Raw genomic sequence first — 19,029 nt, forward strand, 5'->3', positions numbered from 1 at the left:
GGCAAAGATATTCCAGGAGCATTTAAAGAGGCTACCCAGATCTTTGTCCATGTGGCATGGTCGGAGGTTTTGCCTAGGTCGGCTGCCCATACCAAGAAGAAAGAGAGCTGGAGCCCATCAAGTTGGTCAAAGAGGCGTAGAGATCCAAGACAAGGCCTTTCAAGTAGAGGTCTTTTCAGCAACGATTTTCAAATGGAGTTAAGGGTTTAGGTGGTCCTTCGTGGCAACGGAGCAAGTTACTAACATGATAGTTAAGTTAGATATACCAGTATAACTCATTGACTGGCAGTTGCCAATGCCCCTGCAGGTATTGGAAGAACTCGACCCCATCCAGGGTGAGGAGTTCATAGACATATCTAATTCCTCTTTTGAGCCACCATCCGAAAGCCAGCTGATATTCATATGCGGGACAGAACTGCGGGGTGTCTAGGATACTGGAAAGGAGTAGGAGAGAGGAAAGCAGTCCACAGAAGTATTTAAGGGGTCCCATACACAAAGGGAATGCAACAGAATAGGGTCAAGAATCCTGGACCTGTAACTGGGAGGAGTCCAGAGAAGATTATAGACCGGAAAATGGGAGTATTCTGTGATTGCAAAGTGAACCCAGATTGACATTTCAGAGGTAGTGTGAAGAGAAACCAGGGGGCAATGTGAGACACAGTATAAAAGTGCTTTAAATGCGGTACTGCAAGGCCACCTTGTAGTCTATGGCAGTACAGGACTGGGTCCGGCAGCTGCAGTCTACGCCCTTGCCAAATGAAATGTACAATTTTGCTTGGGAGAGATCAAATTCAGCCCTGTTCACAGGAGCAGGTTAAGAAAAGACCTGTGTCCCGTAGCACCATCTTGGCTGTGTGTGGTTTGTCTGCTCATTCTCTGGTGCAACAAAAAAAAGTCCCTATTCCGGTTTGGGGGGACCAAGGCAAGTTGTATCCCAATGTCCTCTGAGCTTCGCATGCCTCTGCATCTTATCACAGGTAGAAAATAGGGGCTGGATGCATAGATATCACTGGTGTTTCTTGGTCAGGTGCAGAAGCTTCTTCACATTTGTGAACACAGCTATAGGCAAACTACACTCCCAAGTCATAGGTACTTTTTAATTAAAAAAATGTGGATGTGTTTATGAAGAGCATTTAATGATATACATTAGAGATGATTGAATATTCATAAATCTACAATTCCTGTGATTTAACCAACCTTCAAACACTGTAACAAACCATGTTTCAGACTGACAATAGAAACTGAAGTTTGAAGTTATTTCAGAATACCCTGCTTGAGTTACTATGATAGACCTCTGTGGCATTCAGTTATACCAGACGTGGAGATTTCAGAATAGAAGTGTGAGGTTTACTCACCAAGTTTTAATCTTCAGAATTTTTGACACGGAGGAATGACCCAGCACGAAAAAAAAAAAATCCCAAGCCACCTCCTACATCACCTTCTGGGCACCAATGGTGTGAAAGAGCGTCACTTTTTAATATGGTAAAAGTCTGAAATGTCTACAGCCTGTGTGAAACCAGATTATCATTTGGTCACTGACTAGTGGTGTGCCTTGTTCGGGAAATTTTAAGGATAGGCACCTCCTATCCTCATATTGATTAGCGGTTCCAAATTAATACTAACTACTGCAGTAGAGAACAGACACAAAAAGATACACTCCGCGTCTTTTCAAATAACTGTTCTGTATATTTTATTATTTATTTATTACAGGTACATATATAGCACGTCAATTTTACGCAGTACTTTACATATATATTGTACATTCACATCAGTCCGTAACCCTCAAGGTTAGTACAATCTAAGGTCCCTAACTCACATTCATACATACACATACTAGAGCCAATTTAGACAGGAGCCAATTAACCTACCAGCATGTCTTTGGAGTGTGGGAAGAAACCCACACAGGCACAGGGAGAACATGCAAACTCCAAGCAGATAGCGCCATGTTTATTTGGTGCATTTTTAGTTTTTTAAACACATGATTACGTAGGTATCACATTGATATTACTATTGTAAGCTCGAAAGAGCAGGGCCCTCAATCCCCTCATGTTTTGCATTGTATTGGTATTGTTCTGTCACATGTTATGTCCCCCTTTGTAATGTACAGCGCTGAGCGAACTATCGGCACTTTATAAATACTGTATAATAATAATAATTGTACTTTTATGGTAACGAGGGCATTACACTTATATAGGCTAATTTCTAATCAGGACCAGAAAGAATACAAACATGTATTCAAAACATTATTAGTACTATGTGCACAGTGAGCGCAATAAAAAAATATATTTATAGAGTAATTGGCTGTACACTCAGATCCTATGGCCAGAAGCATTTTAGCTTAATTGTGGACATGCTGACTTATTAGCATGCATTAGTTAAATACAGACAATTCTACATAACATGGAAGACATAAAAGACAATATGACAACATGGCTGAACTACTTTTCAAATCACATTAAATATACATATTTAAACCTTACAATGAAAGCATTTGAATAAATGGTCTCCCAGAATGTCATTCCTAAAGGAAAACAAATCAAACTCAGAGATACTATCATTTAGTCATTTTTTTCACTGGTTTCTGGTGTGGATCCAGGTGAATTTTTCTTCACGTTTTGTATACTGTACATGAAATAAACACTGTATTGTGTCTCCAAACATTTCCTTGTATACCGTATGTTAACAATTCACTTAGTCACCTGGCTTTAGTTTACGAGATCCTTCTAAACTGTTAGGATCTGAAATTGGAGAGAAAATACAAAAATTAGTTTGTCAAAAAACTTTAGAGATCAGTAACTAGAGATGAGCGAATCGAACTTGGCGAAGTGGAATTCGTTTCGAAGATTAGGAAAAATTAGATTCGCGCCGAATCCGAAAAATTCCAAAAATGGAGGCGACATGTGTGGCGACGGAGCGGGGATCTCTGGGAAGACGCGCAGACAAGGCGCGCTGACCCATAATGCATTCATTCATGACATGTGATCGCATTAGCCAATCAGCAGCCAGCCAGCCAGCACTGTGTAATGGTCGAGCTATAAATTGCAGCCATCTTAGAATTCTCCATTAGCCTCCGGTCATTCAAGAGAGACAGACCTCTCTGTATTAGGGACAGAGTTAGGGCCAAAGAGACTTTAGGGCCACAGAATCGTTACTTAGGGACACAGAATTGTTACTCAGGGACACAGAATTGTTACTCAGGGACACAGAACTGTTACTCAGGGACACAGAATTGTTACTCAGGGACAGACACAGAATTGTTACTGAGGGACACAGAATTGTTACTGAGGGACACAGAATTGTTACTCAGGGACACAGAATTGTTACTCAGGGACACAGAATTGTTACTCAGGGACACAGAACTGTTACTCAGGGACACAGAATTGTTACTCAGGGACAGACACAGAATTGTTACTGAGGGACACAGAATTGTTACTGAGGGACACAGAATTGTTACTCAGGGACAGACACAGAATTGTTACTGAGGGACACAGAATTGTTACTGAGGGACACAGAATTGTTACTCAGGGACAGACACAGAATTGTTACTCAGGGACACAGAATTGTTACTCAGGGACACAGAATTGTTACTCAGGGACACAGAACTGTTACTCAGGGACACAGAATTGTTACTCAGGGACAGACACAGAATTGTTACTGAGGGACACAGAATTGTTACTGAGGGACACAGAATTGTTACTCAGGGACAGACACAGAATTGTTACTGAGGGACACAGAATTGTTACTGAGGGACACAGAATTGTTACTCAGGGACACAGAACTGTTACTCAGGGACACAGAACTGTTACTCAGGGACACAGAATTGTTACTCAGGGACAGACACAGAATTGTTACTGAGGGACACAGAATTGTTACTGAGGGACACAGAATTGTTACTCAGGGACAGACACAGAATTGTTACTCAGGGACACAGAATTGTTACTCAGGGACACAGAATTGTTACTCAGGGACACAGAACTGTTACTCAGGGACACAGAATTGTTACTCAGGGACACAGAACTGTTACTCAGGGACACAGAATTGTTACTCAGGGACAGACACAGAATTGTTACTGAGGGACACAGAATTGTTACTGAGGGACACAGAATTGTTACTCAGGGACAGACACAGAATTGTTACTGAGGGACACAGAATTGTTACTGAGGGACACAGAATTGTTACTGAGGGACAGACACAGAATTGTTACTCAGGGACACAGAATTGTTACTCAGGGACACAGAACTGTTACTCAGGGACACAGAATTGTTACTCAGGGACACAGAATCGTTACTCAGGGACACAGAATTGTTACTCAGGGACACAAAATTGTTACTCAGGGACACAGAACTGTTACTCAGGGACAGACACAGAATTGTTACTGAGGGATACAGAATTGTTACTGAGGGACACAGAATTGTTACTCAGGGACAGACACAGAATTGTTACTGAGGGACACAGAATTGTTACTGAGGGACACAGAATTGTTACTCAGGGACAGACACAGAATTGTTACTCAGGGACACAGAATTGTTACTCAGGGACACAGAACTGTTACTCAGGGACACAGAATTGTTACTCAGGGACACAGAACTGTTACTCAGGGACAGACACAGAATTGTTACTGAGGGACACAGAATTGTTACTGAGGGACACAGAATTGTTACTCAGGGACAGACACAGAATTGTTACTGAGGGACACAGAATTGTTACTGAGGGACACAGAATTGTTACTGAGGGACACAGAATTGTTACTGAGGGACACAGAATTGTTACTCAGGGACACAGAACTGTTACTCAGGGACACAGAATTGTTACTCAGGGACACAGAACTGTTACTCAGGGACACAGAATTGTTACTCAGGGACAGACACAGAATTGTTACTGAGGGACACAGAATTGTTACTCAGGGACAGACACAGAATTGTTACTGAGGGACACAGAATTGTTACTGAGGGACACAGAATTGTTACTGAGGGACACAGAATTGTTACTCAGGGACACAGAATTGTTACTCAGGGACACAGAACTTTTACTCAGGGACACAGAATTGTTACTTAGGGACACAGAACTGTTACTCAGGGACACAGAATTGTTACTCAGGGACACAGAACTGTTACTCAGGGACACAGAATTGTTACTCAGGGACACACACAGAATTGTTACTGAGGGACACAGAATTGTTACTCAGGGACACAGAATTGTTACTCAGGGACACAGAACTGTTACTCAGGGACACAGAATTGTTACTCAGGGACACAGAATTGTTACTCAGGGACACAGAACTGTTACTCAGGGACACAGAATTGTTACTCAGGGACAGACAGAATTGTTACTGAGGGACACAGAATTGTTACTCAGGGACAGACACAGAATTGTTACTGAGGGACACAGATTTGTTACTGAGGGACACAGAAGTGTTACTCAGGGACAGACACAGAATTGTTACTGAGGGACACAGAATTGTTACTGAGGGACACAGAATTGTTACTCAGGGACAGACACAGAATTGTTACTCATGGACACAGAATTGTTACTGAGGGACACAGAATTGTTACTCAGGGACACAGAATTGTTACTCAGGGACACAGAATTGTTACTGAGGGACACAGAATTGTTACTGAGGGACACAGTTTTTTTACTCAGGGACAGACACAGAATTGTTACTGAGGGACACAGAATTGTTACTGAGGGACACAGAATTGTTAGTCAGGGACACAGAATTGTTAGTCAGGGACACAGAATTGTTACTCAGGGACACAGAACTGTTACTCAGGGACACAGAATTGTTACTCAGGGACAGACGAAGAATTGCTACTGAGGGACACAGAATTGTTACTGAGGGACACAGAATTGTTACTCAGGGACAGACACAGAATTGTTACTGAGGGACACAGAATTGTTACTGAGGGACACAGAATTGTTACTCAGGGACACAGAACTGTTACTCAGGGACACAGAATTGTTACTCAGGGACACAGAACTGTTACTCAGGGACACAGAATTGTTACTCAGGGACAGACACAGAATTGTTACTGAGGGACACAGAATTGTTACTGAGGGACACAGAATTGTTACTGAGGGACACAGAATTGTTACTCAGGGACAGACACAGAATTGTTACTGATGGACACAGAATTGTTACTGAGGGACACAGAATTGTTACTGAGGGACACAGAATTGTTACTCAGGGACACAGAACTGTTACTCAGGGACACAGAACTGTTACTCAGGGACACAGAATTTTTATTCAGGGACACAGAATTGTTACTCAGGGACAGACACAGAATTGTTACTGAGGGACACAGAATTGTTACTGAGGGACACAGAATTGTTACTCAGGGACAGACACAGAATTGTTACTGAGGGACACAGAATTGTTACTGAGGGACACAGAATTGTTACTCAGGAACACAGAATTGTTACTCAGGGACACAGAACTGTTACTCGGGGAAACAGAATTGTTACTCGGGGACACAGAACTGTTACTCAGGGACACAGAATTGTTACTCAGGGACAGACACAGAATTGTTACTGAGGGACACAGAATTGTTACTGAGGGACACAGAATTGTTACTGAGGGACACAGAATTGTTACTCAGGGACAGACACAGAATTGTTACTGAGGGACACAGAATTGTTACTGAGGGACACAGAATTGTTACTCAGGGACACAGAACTGTTACTCAGGGACACAGAACTGTTACTCAGGGACACAGAATTGTTACTCAGGGACAGACACAGAATTGTTACTGAGGGACACAGAATTGTTACTGATGGACACAGAATTGTTACTGAGGGACACAGAATTGTTACTCAGGGACACAGAACTGTTACTCGGGGACACAGAATTGTTACTCAGGGACACAGAACTGTTACTCAGTGACACAGAATTGTTACTCAGGGACAGACACAGAATTGTTACTGAGGGACACAGAATTGTTACTGAGGGACACAGAATTGTTACTGAGGGACACAGAATTGTTACTGAGGGACAGACACAGAATTGTTACTGAGGGACACAGAATTGTTACTGAGGGACACAGAATTGTTACTCAGGGACACAGAACTGTTACTCAGGGACACAGAATTGTTACTCAGGGACAGACACAGAATTGTTACTGAGGGACACAGAATTGTTACTCAGGGACACAGAATTGTTACTGAGGGACACAGAATTGTTACTGAGGGACACAGAATTGTTACTCAGGGACACAGAATTGTTACTCAGGGACACAGAACTGTTACTCAGGGACACAGAATTGTTACTCAGGGACACAGAACTGTTACTCAGGGACACAGAATTGTTACTCAGGGACAGACACAGAATTGTTACTGAGGGACACAGAATTGTTTCTCAGGGACAGACACAGAATTGTTACTGAGGGACACAGAATTGTTACTGAGGGACACAGAATTGTTACTCAGGGACACAGAATTGTTACTCAGGGACACAGAATTGTTACTCAGGGACACAGAACTGTTACTCAGGGACACAGAATTGTTACTCAGGGACACAGAACTGTTACTCAGGGACACACACAGAATTGTTACTGAGGGACACAGAATTGTTACTGAGGGACACAGAATTGTTACTGAGGGACACAGAATTGTTACTCAGGGACACAGAACTGTTACTCAGGGACACAGAATTGTTACTCAGGGACACAGAACTGTTACTCAGGGACACAGAATTGTTACTCAGGGACAGACACAGAATTGTTACTGAGGGACACAGAATTGTTACTCAGGGACAGACACAGAATTGTTACTGAGGGACACAGAATTGTTACTGAGGGACACAGAATTGTTACTCAGGGACAGACACAGAATTGTTACTCAGGGACACAGAATTGTTACTCAGGGACACAGAATTGTTACTCAGGGACAGACACAGAATTGTTACTCAGGGACACAGAATTGTTACTCAGGGACACAGAATTGTTACTGAGGGACACAGAATCGTTACTCAGGGACACAGAATCGTTACTCAGGGACACAGAATCGTTACTCAGGGACACTGAACTGTTACTCAGGGACACAGAATTGTTACTCAGGGACACAGAACTGTTACTCAGGGACACAGAATTGTTACTCAGGGACACAGAACTGTTACTCAGGGACACAGAATTGTTACTCAGGGACAGACACAGAATTGTTACTGAGGGACACAGAATTGTTACTGAGGGACACAGAATTGTTACTGAGGGACACAGAATTGTTTCTCAGGGACAGACACAGAATTGTTACTGAGGGACACAGAATTGTTACTCAGGGACACAGAATTGTTACTCAGGGACACAGAATTGTTACTCAGGGACACAGAACTGTTACTCACGGACACAGAATTGTTACTCAGGGACACAGAACTGTTACTCAGGGACACACGCAGAATTGTTACTGAGGGACACAGAATTGTTACTGAGGGACACAGAATTGTTACTCAGGGACACAGAATTGTTACTCAGGGACACAGAACTGTTACTCAGGGACACAGAACTGTTACTCAGGGACACAGAATTGTTACTCAGGGACAGACACAGAATTGTTACTGAGGGACACAGAATTGTTACTCAGGGACAGACACAGAATTGTTACTGAGGGACACAGAATTGTTACTGAGGGACACAGAATTGTTACTCAGGGACAGACACAGAATTGTTACTCAGGGACACAGAATTGTTACTCAGGGACACAGAATTGTTACTCAGGGACACAGAATTGTTACTCAGGGACAGACACAGAATTGTTACTCAGGGACACAGAATTGTTACTCAGGGACACAGAATTGTTACTCAGGGACACAGAATCGCTACTCAGGGACACAGAATTGTTACTCAGGGACACAGAACTGTTACTCAGGGACACAGAATTGTTACTCAGGGACAGACACAGAATTGTTACTGAGGGACACAGAATTGTTACTCAGGGACACAGAATTGTTACTGAGGGACACAGAATTGTTACTCAGGGACACAGAATTGTTACTCAGGGACACAGAGCTGTTACTCAGGGACACAGAATTGTTACTCAGGGACACAAAATTGTTACTCAGGGACAGACGCAGAATTGTTACTGAGGGACACAGAATTGTTACTCAGAGACAGACACAGAATTGTTACTCAGGGACACAGAATTGTTACTCAGGGACACAGAATTGTTACTCAGGGACAGACACAGAATTGTTACTCAGGGACACAGAATTGTTACTCAGGGACACATAATTGTTACTGAGGGACACAGAATCGTTACTCAGGGACACAGAATCGTTACTCAGGGACACAGAATTGTTACTCAGGGACACTGAACTGTTACTCAGGGACACAGAACTGTTACTCAGGGACACAGAATTGTTACTCAGGGACAGACACAGAATTGTTACTGAGGGACACAGAATTGTTACTGAGGGACACAGAAATGTTACTGAGGGACACAGAATTGTTACTCAGGGACAGACACAGAATTGTTACTGAGGGACACAGAATTGTTACTGAGGGACACAGAATTGTTACTCAGGGACAGACACAGAATTGTTACTCAGGGACACAGAATCGTTACTCAGGGACACAGAATCGTTGAATTAAAGAGTATGTCAGACAACACGCAGAGGAGTGGCAGAGGAGGCAATGTTTCAGGAGCGAGCAGACGTGGCAGCAGAGGAAGGGGTCGAGGCAGCACTAGTCGCAGCCAGAGGCCAGTGCTCCCGGTGTCATCCAGCGGTCGTGTCTCCACTGACAACCCTGCCGTCATCGATTGGTTGGCTCGGTCGTCTTCCTCTTCCCAGGTCACCTCTGTTACCTACAGCCAACGGTCGGTGGGTACGTCAGACACAACCGTTAGTTGGCATGGCCCGGGAGCAAGCCCACTGAAATCACGTGTCCTCTACCTGCCCCTGTCCTTTGGTGTTCCCTCACCAAGCGAAGTATCGCATGCTGTGGGCTCAGCCCCACTGTACAGTGAGGAAGAGCTAACAGAGGGCGGTCAGGAACGGGGGGAGACATCCGCCTCTTCAGCAGCCAGGCGAAGAAGTACTGGCGAGGAGAGTGGCTCGGTAGCCGGTCTAGAGACAGGTCTGTCTCCTGACCCACACACAGCCGAGGGGGCTAGTAGTGAGGCGGAGACCCTAATTGATGATGATGAGGCTGATCGCACTTGGCAGCCTCGTCGTCATCAGGCTATTGCTTCCGCATCATCAGGAGAAGAGGGTGGCAGCTTGGCAGCGAGCAAAACAGTCGGTGGGTTGCCCAGGAGGCAGCAGGGTCGCAGCAGTGTCAGTGGAGGCAAACGGCCACGGAGTAGAGCACCAGCTCCACTGCAGCCTACCACCACGGCCAGTAGTGGTGCCGGTGTGCACGGAGGAAGTAGCAGTCAGCCAGTGAGGAGTAGCGGGGGCAAAGTTTCCTACTCGGCGGTGTGGCAATTTTTCGTCAAGCCACCCGAGGAAGTAAACGTAGCCGTATGTCGACTATGTGGCCAGAAAGTCAAGCGTGGCCAGGGGGCCCATGTTGGGCCAGGTCCAGAGTGTGTCATGTGTCCCTGTACGGCCTCCCATTGCTGCTGTCCCCATCGCCACACTCTGCCATGTGCCACTTTCAGGTCTCCTCACACTGCTGGTGGGTTCCATTTTGTCATAGGGTGCTGGCAGATTACGGGCCTCCCATTGCTGCTGCCAGGCCCGTAATCTGCCATGGGCCCCTGTACCGCCTCCTCATGCTGCTGCCAGGCCCGTAATCTGTCATGGGTCCCTGTACGGCCTCCCATTGCTGCTGTCTCCATCGCCACACTCTGCCATGTGCCACTTTCAGGTCTCCTCACACTGCTGGTGGGTTCCATTTTGTCATAGGGTGCTGGCAGATTACGGGCCTCCCATTGCTGCTGCCAGGCCCGTAATCTGTCATGGGCCCCTGTACCGCCTCCTCATGCTGCTGCCAGGCCCGTAATCTGTCATGGGTCCCTGTACGGCCTCCCATTGCTGCTGTCTCCATCGCCACACTCTGCCATGTGCCACTTTCAGGTCTCCTCACACTGCTGGTGGGTTCCATTTTGTCATAGGGTGCTGGCAGATTACGGGCCTCCCATTGCTGCTGCCAGGCCCGTAATCTGCCATGGGCCCCTGTACCGCCTCCTCATGCTGCTGCCAGGCCCGTAATCTGTCATGGGCCCCTGTACCGCCTCCTCATGCTGCTGCCAGGTCCAGAGTGTCTCATGGGTCCCTGTACGGCCTCCCATTGCTGCTGTCTCCATCGCCACACTCTGCCATGTGCCACTTTCAGGTCTCCTCACACTGCTGGTGGGTTCCATTTTGTCATAGGGTGCTGTATGGCCTCCCATTGCTGCTGCCTCCACCGCCACACTGTGGCTCCACACTCTGGTTTTGGCCCCGTGACTGCCCAAATGAGTGAAGTGTGCGGTGATTCTAAGATCGACGGCACTCATCTGCATGTCATACTGACTGACAGTATTATTTCTCTTCCCCAGCAGACTCCAAGGGCATTTAAATTAAGGGTACAGTGTTCTGCACTAATATAAAGGCTCTCTGAAGCCTAGAAACACCCTTTTTATAAGTTAATTTCGCAGCGAATATATTCGCCTCGAATCGAATTTATTCCTCGAATTCGCCAAATCAGCCGAATCGAATTTTTGAATACTTCGCTCATCTCTATCAGTAACATTCTCTGTGAGATCTGAGAGGAGGCCTTCAGCTACAGAGAAAATATAAGCAAGTGAGCAACACACTCCCAAACAACATCTCATAGGGACAGAGTCCAATATCCCCTTAACCTCCCTGGCGGTTATTCTGAGTGTAGCTCAGGGTAAAGTTTCAGTACCACAAGCGGTAACCCTGAGCTACACTCGGGCTTACCATGCGGTGCTGCTCCGGGATCTGTTTTTCTGTTACCATGTCCTGCGCTCCCGCGATGTCCCCTCTGCAGTGTCCCCTGTAATGTCCTCCGACGGATGCCGGCATCTGTCTTCTGGGTTCCGTCGCCTGCGTTGTTGGGACGTACGGGGACGGAACGGCGGGAAATTTGAAAATGACAAAAAGTGACATTCACTAAATTAACTAAAATAACATAGTAAAACATTACTGTATCAAACCATTTCACATACATTTTTTCCCTAGTGCATTGTCCTGTGCCCTGCCTACATTTTTACTATTCTTTCTGCCTGGAAGCTGGGAAAAGTCCATGGCGTCCAAAAAGCGTCTCTTTAGGTCAAAATCGGTTTTGGACCAGCTAGAGAACAGCGATAGTAAATTAGAACCACTTGCAGAATTGAGTGATAATGATTCGTGGGGAAATTCGTCATCAGACACTGAAAACGATTTTGCTACTTTGCTCAGTGATGTGCGAACTTGGTGCTCTATTTCAAATTTCAGTGTTTTTGGTTTGATTATATTATTGAATTAAATTTATGATTATTATATTATTATTTTTTATGATTATTTATTAAATTATAATTTATGATTTCGTGTTTCAAATTTTAACATACCCGGGATGTTTACTAGACTCTTGTTCGGACAGATTTCAGTGAGTTATTCCTAAAAATTACAGGCCTACAATAAAAAAATACATATTTCCATGCAAAAAAATGTACCGCTTTGAGCACAGAAATATTGACATAATCAGACCGCTAGGGATGTTAAGGGCCTAATGTAAAATATTAGAAGACATTTAGGCCATAGTTTTCTGACATCCCCTTAGTTACTGTTCCTCTACATTTTAGATGGTAAGGGGTTTTAAATTAAAACCTCAAAACTTATTTTAAGACTCTCCCATAAAATGAGTTCCTCTGTTACTCCCTGTAGTTTCTGGGACTCTGTATTTACAAACTACTTATTCTTTTTTTTAATTATATTTTTATTTTTTGCCTTCCACTGGATCAACTGTGGGTATAGGATTATAACTTTTTTTTTTCTATGGTTGAACTGGATGGACTTTTGTCTTTTTTCAGCCAGACTAACTATGTAACTGTTAGTTACATCTTACAAAATCCAAAAACATTTGAATACACAATCATCTACAGTTTATTACAAATTTCCCAAATCCATTACCATACCCCCCCCCCCCATGACCTCCCTTTTTCCATTTATTATTGCTCTAGTGTTCCATCTTCACCTTCATTTCTCCTCTGACCTCTTATCGCTATCTCTCTCCCTCTACTCATTCCTCTTTTCCCTTTATTTTCCATACCATCAACTCAGCGAACCTCTGTGTAAATTTATATATAATTCTTCCTTTCTATATATAAACTCTACCCTCTTCATCCAATGTTTTAACTTAGGGGTCTCCTGGGCCTTCCAAAACTTAGGGATCAACCCTTTTGCTGCATTAATTAAATGCGGTATCATTGTATTCTTATACTCTTTTACTGTTAGGTCAGTATTATGGAATAAGCACAAAAATAAAAATGCAATTGGCGCAAGAGAATTTGTAGTGGACATAACATTCACTCAGCAAACCTTAAACAAAATAATCCAGTAAACAGAAATTAAGATATATAATCATACATGCCAGTAATAAAGGGGCAACAAGTAGATGATGCAGCTTTAGTGGTGAGGAAAGGGAAGGAGGGAGGGGAGGGGGGTAGGGAAAGGAGGGGAAAAAAGGCCTTGTGATGCAAACAGTACTGGATTGAGATAGATGGTATATATATGTGTATACATATATATACACAACGCTGCAATGTGGACACCGTCGTGAGGCTTGCACTTTCTAGAGTAAACCGGACTCTGTGGTAAATGGAGAAGAAAGAGAAGTGCGCCAGACTAAGTGCAGTATGAATATAAAAGTTTATTGCACACAAGATTATAAAAACTCACAAGAAGTGGGTAGATATCAGGCATCAATATATAAGGAGGAGGATGTCATCTGCGCTGCACCTCACAAATGGATGGCTGTAATGCCAAGGTGTTGCGTGGCTGGCGCTCTAGGCGGGTCCCACAGGAGGAGGCGAGGATGGCAGGCGCAGTAACCAGGAGTCGCGGCGCAGATAAGAACCGGGATCCAGGGCAGGCACTGCTGATCTCTCACATCAGCGTGGGTACAGTAGCCAGCTTGAGGCACATCCAAGATGGCCGCCGGGCAGGAAATGACATCAGGACGTTGCTGGGAATCCTCCAAGGGGGCGGTGACGCGTTTCTAGGCAACCTGCCTTTTCATCAGACCTCTGCGACTCCTGGTTACTGCGCCTGCCATCCTCACCTCCTCCTGTGGGACCCGCCTAGAGCGCCAGCCACGCAACACGTCTTGTGAGTTTTTATAATCTTGTGTGCAATAAACTTTTATATTCATACTGCACTTAGTCTGGCGCACTTCTCTTTCTTCTCCATTATGGAATAAGCACACCCATCGATGCTTTTGCGTTCCTTTTACATTCAATAATTACTCTAGTGGATACAAATTTTCATCCTTTCTCAATGGCCGTGGGAGTGATACAGCAAAATGTCAGTTAATAGTACCACCATTCATCCATAATCTGAAACATTTCCCTTTTCTGTTTCAACTCCTGTAAAGTGTTTAACTCTTCTTTCATAATATCCTTTAACCGTGCATTCCTATCTATAATCCATGTTCCTGCAATATGTTCCCATCAATGGTATTAATGGTGAATTATACTCCCATCCATTTTGTTTGTGAATTAAATCCCATATCCTAAATACATTCTTAGTTAAAGTGCTAGTGTTTTCAGAAAGCGTTAGTTCAATCCCTTTTCCCTTGTGGATTATACACCCATTCCATTATTTGTGATATAATTACTGCACAGTAATATCTTTTAATCTCTGGCATATTTAATCCCCCATTTATTTTATCCTTACATAGGACCTCATATTTCACCCTTGGTTTTTTATTTACCCATTTATATCTCATTATCATTCTTTTTAATATTACATAAAGTACGTTTGCAGCAAGTAAATTGGAAGTATTTGAAATGTATACAAGATTTTAGAAAGTATCACCATCTTAACCATATTATTTCGTCCTATCCAGGAAAGTGATCCTTTTTAATTTTCCTCAGCTCCTCTTTTATTTCATTCCGTAATGATATGTAGTTCACTTAGTATATACTCTTGAGTGACGGGGTTAACTTTACTCATAAATACTTTAATTCTTTATCCTGCCATTTAAAAGGAAATTTTTCTTGTAATACCTGTCTTTCTACTTTCAATATATTAATATCTAAAATCACAGATTTTGCAAGATTTATTTTAAAATTTGATAGCTTTCCATAATATTTTAAAGTTCGCATTAGATTTGGCAAAGTTACTCTGGGATTTACAACAGTGCATACTGATCCTGGCATCTAGATATATCAATCTGTAATCTCTGAAAAGGATTCCCTATCCTATGCTCATTTACTAAGGCAGCCATAACTGATTTTGACTGATAACATAATCTATGTGTCAAGCTCACCATCATAGGAAAAAGCATGGCTGCCAGACTTAGAAAAAAATCACTTTTTTTCCAAAGTCCTGTTTCATAAGAAGTTGCCCCACTATGGACCACTTGTTCTTCTTGTTCTGGGGTACTCAAAGTTTAACTATTATTCCCAGCTCTACTGGGCTAGAACTGGGGGTGAAATCTGTGAGTTGCACAGACCCAGCAAGTGTCTGGGGCTGTAATGTAGCTTTCTTAGTCACCTGGTCTGCTTTATGATTTTCCTTGTCTTTTTCCATATGTGCTTTTTTATTTTAGTATGGCTACCTCAGCAAGAAGCCTGGAGACTGAAGCCAATCATTTACCTTAGCATACTTGATTGGTTTAACTGCTGAAACTAGTAACTAACTTCAAATAGACCCAAAATCATGCACCACCCAAAAAGCTCTCTAGATATAATTTTAATAAATACTCATTTAGTAGTTCGCAGGCTTTTTTGAGTTGGGGAAGAAGGAACCAATTACTTTGAATACAGAGTTTTGTTCAGGGTGAAAACTGCATATTCAGTATGGGTTTTGCCATCCTCAATATGAAACCAGGATCCATCTACAAAAAATCAAATACCTGGGTCTGCAAGGAGTGTGTCTTGCACTGGGATCACAGCAGCTGATTCCTACATCATCAATTTAACACGTGGTTTTCTCCAGCCTCCTCCAATACAGGCAATAAGGTGGCTGAGTTCAATTGTACACCTTTTTCATTGTTAGATTTGTACAAAAATAGCAATACAAAGTCAAAATTTGTGAACCTTGCATTAGACAGAATGTGGGACCATTAAAGTTAAATAATGTCTATAACTTTGTCTAGTAGCACTTTGTATGTGCAGCTACTGCATAGTTGCTAACATTTAAAAAAAAATTTTTGGGGCACTTTTTTTTATTGTATGTCCAGAAAGCCAGCATAGGTGGGGCGATATGTAAATTATTTTCTTTTGCTTCCCATACAATTTTGCTCTCCACCTCAGCAGTCCAAAAGAAACACACATAGACTTATCTAAAAAAAAAACTTTAATAATATAAACAGAACTGGTCCACACTCAGTGATTGGTTGCTAGAGGTTACAACACATTACCTCTCACTGATTGGTTGCTAGAGGTTACTGCCGTTAGTACAGGGGAGGGTCAGAGACTACAGTAATACTGGAGATGGTCACACTGCAGACATGGCACAAGGGCTGGTCAGAGTACAGTATGCTCCACCATAAATATCACAGCATGCTCCACCATAAATATTACAGTATGTGCCACAATAAATATCATAGTATGCGCCACCATAAATATTACGGCATGCTCCACCATAAATATCACAGCATGCTTCACCATAAATATTACAGTATGTGCCACCATAAATATCACAGCAGGCCTCACTATACCGCACCCCCCCCCCCCCCCACACACACACACACACACACACAAAAACTCTGCCCCCCCACCCACACTTTGCACCCCCCACCCCACACACACACACACACGACTTTCTCTCTCTCCTTCTCTCTCTCCTCTCTCTCACAACTCACCTCTGCTACACTATAGAGCGGCATCTGACAGTGCCCATCATTGGTGATCCTGGGCTTGGTCCTGAGTCCACTCTGCAGCAGCTTGCACATGAGGAGGAGCCTTGCACGTGAGGAGGAGGAGCCTTGCACGTGAGGAGGAGGATAAGGCGGGCTGGCGCGATCACCCCTGGGCTGGCCACACACCCTCACAGTAACAACCAATCAGCATAAGAAAAACAAGCACATGACTTCCTGTCTCTCTCTGAATGGCAGTCCCAGGCAGGGGGAGGACAGAGAAAGAGGGAAGAGGATCATAGGGAGTGGGGGAAGAATATAGTTAACACACTGCAGTACTAGATGCTTTGACTGTTTTGACTAGCGGTCCGTAACAAAATAAAACCTGTCCGGGACAAAAATAATTTTCCATGATTATTTGGACAATGACTGTTCGTGACAAATGTCAAAAATCCGTGAGTGTCCCGGGAAATCCGTGACTGTTGGCAACTATCCTACTGCTCTGATGCAGCTGGGTGAACCCTTGATTAGTGGTCCTAACTTGCATGAAGTATACAGTATCTCAATGGCTTGTTTTTTTTCTATCATGCTCTTTCTGTAAGAACTCCAGTTTAATGTTCTGGCAATATTATTTCTCTTTGTTAGCTTTACTGTTAGTTTTAGCTAGATAACACAAGTCCTAACTTTCCGTCTTCCATAGTTTCCCAAAGTCATAATATAATATATTATAACAATACCATGCAGTTATGCATCCCATGTACTAGAATTCTGTACTTAGAGAATAAGTTCACCTTTTGATAAAAAAAAAATAAACGCACATTTTTTTGCAGGTAAAAAAATGTGCATTTATTATTTCTTGCTGCAGGAGCCTGTAAAATATTGCACCAGTGATCAGCAGATCGCTGGTGCCAAGCAGGTCTCCTGAAGTTCTGTCAGTATATCTGCTTGCCCATATGGGATATATGAGCAAGCAGATGTACTGACAGGAAGAATCAATGAACTACCACGACACTCCACAGTGCCGTGGTAATTCATCTTGAACTACAAGCCGACAGCTGCTAAGGCTGTCGGGACTGGCTGTTTCTCATTCACAGAGGAGTGATGCGGCCAGGTGGGCAGAGCCCTGCATGGCCACTTCTTTTTAATTTTACGGGGGGGGGGGGGGAGAGTATCCCCCGCTAGCTGTATACCCTGAATATGAGTGTTACATGTAACATGTTATGAGAGAAAGGTGAACTTATCCTTTAACTTACTCTAGCTTCTATGATCAGATGGCCAGCCATAGTGTTCATCCCATTGTTCTTCTCTGACCACATATAAAGTATTCTGTTTGAACCAGGGCAAAAAATTCTGCTGTTCCTATACAATTTGACTTTCATTTCTCTGTTTTGGCTTTTTTTCACGTTTTATAATTTACTAGTTCTGGTCTCTGATTCATCCAGCAGATTAACATCCAAACTTCCCTTTATTGTTTTTCACCCTTGGTCCATCCTGATCAAATACAGTAGATGTGTATACTTGTAACCTGTTAACAGCACTATTCTTCCTTTTCTTATCTATAACACTCCGGTGGACAGTACACAACATAACATATAATATAAACACCAATCAACATAGTTCGATTAAGGAGAGTAAAATAGATACCCTTTGCCCCAAAAATGCCTTACCATCCAAGGAAGCCTGATAACTCAAATGTAAGCAAAAAGCATACCTCAGCCAGCTGATTATCAGAAATTCCCAGATCATCTCAAGTTCCCCATTTTGTACTCTCATGGTCACCTGGAAATGCCCTTCTGGGCAAAAGCTTGCCAACTGTTCTGGAAATTTTATAGATAGGCAACTCCTATCCTCATTTTGATTAGTAGTTCCAAATTAACAAGTACTGCAGTAGGGAACAGACACAAAAATATACACACATAATCTTTCCAAATAACTGTTCTGTTTATTCAGTGCAATTTAATATTTTTTAAACAGATGATTACATAGGTATCAAATTACTATCACAAATGTACTTTTATGCTAAAGAGCTTTAAACAGGCAGGCTAAATTCTAATCAGGACTCAAAAGAATGCAAACATGTAATCAAAAC

At 43.2% G+C, this 19,029-nt stretch overlaps 1 protein-coding gene across 6 annotated transcripts in view; it reads left to right on the plus strand.

Annotated features, from left to right (window-relative positions):
- Positions 1 to 19,029, plus strand: part of LOC149447453 (myosin-binding protein C, fast-type-like) — a 209,830-nt gene that overhangs the window by 146,054 nt on the left and 44,747 nt on the right. The gene's annotated exons all lie outside the window — the stretch shown is intronic.

This window comes from Staurois parvus, unplaced genomic scaffold (genome assembly GCF_062004578.1).
Source record: "Staurois parvus isolate SC_StPar_1 unplaced genomic scaffold, SC_StPar_1.0 ptg000686l, whole genome shotgun sequence".
Classification (NCBI taxonomy): Eukaryota; Metazoa; Chordata; class Amphibia; order Anura; family Ranidae; genus Staurois; species Staurois parvus.